The sequence below is a fragment of the Symsagittifera roscoffensis genome, chromosome 6 (assembly GCF_963678635.1).
Source record: "Symsagittifera roscoffensis chromosome 6, txSymRosc1.1, whole genome shotgun sequence".
Lineage (NCBI taxonomy): Eukaryota > Metazoa > Xenacoelomorpha > Acoela > Convolutidae > Symsagittifera > Symsagittifera roscoffensis.
The window spans coordinates 55,206,997-55,212,511 of NC_087067.1; positions in this window are offsets into that span (position 1 = coordinate 55,206,997).

Consider the following 5,515-nt stretch of genomic DNA (forward strand, 5'->3'; position numbering starts at 1 on the left):
ACAAAATCTGGAACGAGAATTGCTATGAATCATTTCAATTCAGAAAACTGAATTGCGATTAAGTGGCAAAGACTTAGTGTAGTTCAGACACACTTTAAGGTCGTGAGCAAGTTCTAGTTTCGAACGCGCTATTTAACTTTTAGATTTCCAGTGGAACAAAAAAACTTACCTATTGACGTTCTGGAAGTTCCAAGATCTTTGGGGTCTACGTTTTTTTTTCAGTTAAATTTTCAAAATTCAGCTAAAGTTTCAAAATAGAAACTGTCTGTTGGCTAAGTTATGAATGTTTGGCTATGTTACGAAGTCACATTTCTGTTGCCATACATAGTTGAAACTAGTTGTTGCTCCCTGTCAGGTTGTTGCATGGTCTCCAATAACTGTTCTCTTTTAAATCCAGCAGAGATTTAAGTCGTCTGGCTGATCTTGATGGAAGAAAAATTGTGAAATGAGACGCCATTCTGTGAGGTTGTGATTGAGTTTTGATTGTATATCTTGCTTGTTGGAATGTTGGCAGATGATGTGGGCGGAGTCTACTAAACTGGGGTGTGGGGTGGCCTCGTGTGGGGGCAGGGGGGGCTATGTGCTCACCTGTCGCTACTCTCCACCCGGAAACTACATGGGCCAGCCACTCTTCTCCGACGACAACTTCAAACGACTGTGCGACAGCGAACCAGATGTCTGGAGATCATGCGGCTCGTTAGACCAATTTATACTGACATACTATTCCCCATCCCACCCCCTTTTGCTGTAAGCCGCTTCTTTTCTGAAAAGAGTTTCTGATGTTTTCATTGGCGACCCCCCGCGCGCGTTCGTCGTGACATTTAAGTGTAGGATTAGCTGATGATGCAGTTGGCAGTGCTAAAAATATTTGTCACATAAGAACATTCTGCAATATGCAGTTTGTTTGGCTCTGGAGAGTTCGTATCTGAAGGTGCAAATGGGTCACTCCAATGGGGGTCATAGCGCATTGAATCACTCAACACCTTCACATTCATTTATCTAATTTTTCTCTTTCCTTTTCAAGTGTGAGCTGCAGTGCTCGAAAAAGTGAGTGAACACTTTTCTCCGACTTTATGAACAATTTGACTGTCTTTCTTGGATCAACTAGGCTCTCTTACCGCTTCTCTCTAAGTAATGATAAATGGAATAGAATTTTGAATTGCATGTCAAATTTCAAAAAAAACATGGCACATTTAAAAATTTCATTTGATAAAAATCAATACTGGCAGCGGTATAAGAGCCCCCACGCATTTTTGATGGTGATTATTTTTTTGTTTTAGACTCTTCTAACTTGGAGATCACTTCCAACATTGTATCAGTGATTGCTGCATTGAGTGCAGTGTTCATCCTGACCAACTGACAAATTTCACTTCAGCTCACACATGACAAAATCAGTGGCCGAAACATTCGATTATTATCTGAATCAACTCAACCAACTAAACTATCCACCGATTGAACCAAACAACATATCTGCTCACCACTTGATTCCCAGCTCAACCATTCATCCTCTCTTCAACTTCCAAACCACATTACAAGAAAAGATTGTTTGCAATGTAAAATAACTAATTGATTTTTAACCACTGCTCATTTTCACAGGTAAATCCAGAATGCATATGTCTAAGACATCTGATTTAGATCCAAGGTAACTCAATTGAACAAATTGGGAATTAACGCTCATAGCCATTCGGCAGCCCCCGGGTTGACCAAAATGTGCAACCATACGTCGCATCATGCATGGTACCATGGAAGCCATGAAAAATTGCCGACGTATTTTCCATGCATGACGCGACGTATGATTCCACATTTTTTAAAGTATGGGGGACTTCAAATTAAACAATATTCATAATTTTACTAGGGATGTTGATAATTTATATGCCACCATGGAAGCTTGAATTGTATGGTTACTATGGTATCATGCATGGCGCGACGTATGGTTACTATGGTACCATGCATGGCGCGACGTATGGATACCATGGAAACATGTATGATGGTGCTACATATGATTACCAAAGAACCATATTTGGCGCGACATAGAAACTGAATAATAAAATAAATGCAATAATCTCGTGGGCATCCAAAAAGTGCTCTGAACGGCCTCAAAGACGTTGGTTGTAAAAAATCTTTTTCCGCCGTTCAGAACAAAAGTTTGGTTCCCAAGCAAAGCACATTATTATCCGATGTAGAAACTTTACCTGATGACGCCGGAAAACGTACCTGGTGATGGCTGAATAACTTTCGAAAAAAAAGGTCTAAAACAAACAAGCATTTCAGAAACATGAAAGATTATCAACACATAAAATAAAATAATTACCATAAAAAAAACAATTCAACAGAGGCAAAGCAGAGCTTCACATCACTTCAATACAACGAAATCGTCGCAAACTAAAAAACAGATTCTGCATAAAAAAATACAAGAAAAAATCAATAGAAAATTTTTTTTTATGTTTTTGATTCCAAAATTGCGCTAAAATACTCAAAAAATTTATGTTGACCAAAAGAAAACTAAATTTCTACGTTTTTAATTAACCTATTGTAAGCGAAAAAGTGATACTTCGAAGAGCATTCAGAAAGATAACCCAAAATCATTAGAAGATTCTTATTTCAATAGATATTAACTTTCGAAAATAGGTGCCAGAGACAAGCAGAAAGAGTAAAAAACATTCTCTTCAACACTTAGAAAGTAGTTGAAGATGGCCTCGGGCAAAAGAGCCACACTCGGGCACTTCGTGCCATCAGGCCAAACTCTTTTTCCCTCGGTCATCTTTCAACTATGTTCTAACTACTACGCAGTGCTCAGCAATCATATGCTTTCAGGTTCAAACCGAACGTGCGCTGCAATTACACGATCATCGCTTGTATGATAGCCATAGCTTATAGTCTTAAATATTTAACTTTCGGGTTACGCCTCTAGCTATTTAACTAAAAAAACTCCGACCAATCGATTGGGTAACTTGTTTGGAGCACCGAGGCTCAACCTAGAAAGATCAGGTGTAAAAATGACAGAAAAGCAAATATCAAACGTTAAAAATCTCAGTTTCTACTCAAACAAAAACAAAATACTAAATTATCGAAATATTTTGAGGTTCAACCTCATGTTTTTGGTTAAAACGTTTCATTTTTTTCAAATTGAAATTTTCACGCAAAACTCGAAAACAAAAATTATCTGCGCTAGGGGCAGGTTGTGTAAAACTGATGCATAAAATATCCAGGGTCACTTTCCCTGGAGAATATCAGTCCTGTCTGCGCTGAAGGTGGCTTATCTGGAGGAACTTGGCAAGTGTTCAGAAGACTTCAGTGATTAGTTAAAATTAGTTGTCGTCAATTTTGAAAAATTTGAGAACAAAAATCTTTTTACTAAGGGATTTAGTAAAAAAAATTACGTGCCTCTCCTCGGTACTTCATCAGCCTTCAATTAATCTTTTTGTCGACTCTAGTGAGAATAACTTATTCTGTCAATTTTTTAAAATGCCGTTTTTTTTTTTTTTTTTTTTGATGTTTTTGCTATTTTTTTTTTTGAGGGTTTATCGAAGATGTTTTTGTGTGGAATTTTGATTCGGTTCTTTCAGATTAAAAAAAACCTTCACGATAACACAAGAATTTTTGAAATTTGCAAGTGTTTTTTTGGATGCATAAATTTGACTCAATAGGTTTTACGCGACAAAAGCTAACAAAATGAAAAAAGATATATTTTATTTTTGTATTTGCTTAAACCAAAAAATTGTTCAATATGCAGGCAGTTGCCTGTTTTTTTTTCTAGTGAAAAGAACCCGCACTATATATTTATTGCTGCAACTACTCTAATTCTTCTGAAGGCAAGCAAAACATGATATGTTGCAGAGAAAAATCTAAGTTTTTGAAATTCATTACCTAGCTTAAAGATTTAAGATTGACCCGTTTGCTTGTTTGTAATTCTCTTTTTTTCTTTAAAAACTGGCTTTGATTTTTTTTAGAAAAAAGCACTAACAAATTTGATTTCCAAAACCAAAAAAAATCTGTTTTGAGATTTGAGCTTGCCTTCTCAGAGGTGTCTGATAAAAGGATAAGGTTTGCTTTCAAGTTGATGAAAGTTTGAGAAACCTCAAAAGATCAACATATTTTTAACCAAAATTCACCTCAAAAGGTGATTGTTTCAAATAAACTAATGAACCTCAGTTCACTCCGTAGTACGTTATAAGAGAATGTAGTTTTGGATCTGAACCATTGGGAGACTTCAGTTGTCTACCTTTCCATTGAAGGTTCACTCTGGTTCGGTTGAGTTTCGATTTGCTCTTGTGATTGTTCTGTCTCCTATATCAGATAGGACAGCTCTACTCTCGTTTTCTACGACGGAAATTGCGAATAGCAATTTCCCACTGTCTTTATTTGATAACTATCCCGCAATTGTAATTCGGTTGTTCTGATTTTATATTTGATGTATTCAGTTGTCGCGAGAAAACTGAGCATGACAGGCTCCATTCGAATTTTTGAAAAATTAAACTTCATTCCAAAACCACGTATGACCGACTGGCACACGGACACGATTTGTTTAAGACAGAGTTTTATTGTAATTCGTTTCATGACGTACCAAATAAAGCTTTGCTCCGGAATCTTCCAGATATGACCGACTGGCACACGGACACGATTTGTTTACGACAGAGTTTTATTGTAATTCGTTTCAAGACGTACCAAATAAAGCTTTGCTCCGGAATCAGAAAAATTTTTAGGAAAATTGAAAATAAAACATTTTTCACCGTTCTTCGCGCATTTTTTTTTCCAAATGTATGTTCTCAATTTACCCCCTCAAAATTTGAAAATGCAAATAAACCTCGAAATATACAAAAATTTCGTCAATTTTGGATGTGCTGTTGCCTGCTCTTTTAAAGTTGTTTTTGTAAGGAAACGTCGTTTCCATAAAAAGCACCATTTATGGTGCGACGTATGGTTTGCATGGTAGAAAAAAATTAAAATCAAATTTTACACTACAGATACTTTTTCTCAGTCATTTTTGTCATATAACCTCTATTTTACGGTTTTCTAGAGAAAAAAAATTATGGTGAAAAATCTCTTCCATACGTAGCATCATATATGTTGCGACGTATGATTTGCAAGGTGAAAACTTTTGATATTTTACCAACAGCTTGCATAACGATGAGAAACCGTTTTATTACTATTTTACTCCGTTAAAAAGCTATTTTGAGGGTTTTTGAAACCAACGTATGTGCTACGTATGATTAGTCATTTTCCATGCAAATCATGCATGGATGTGCATGGTTGCGCATTATCTTCTATGGTGGGCAACCCGGGGCAACTTAAATCACAGCATTAAGGTTTTTGGTTGTTTCAGGCCAAATTCATCTGTTTTTGAGCGACTTGATATTTCAGTTAAGTGTAAAACCCATTTTGATATTTCATAGTTGCCATGATCAAGGAAGTGTATCACCAGCAGAAACGTCATACATTTTGCCTAGTGTTTTTTTTAATTTGTCTTCCAATATTTGTGAATGATATAACAATGTTAGTTATTAAATACCGTGAA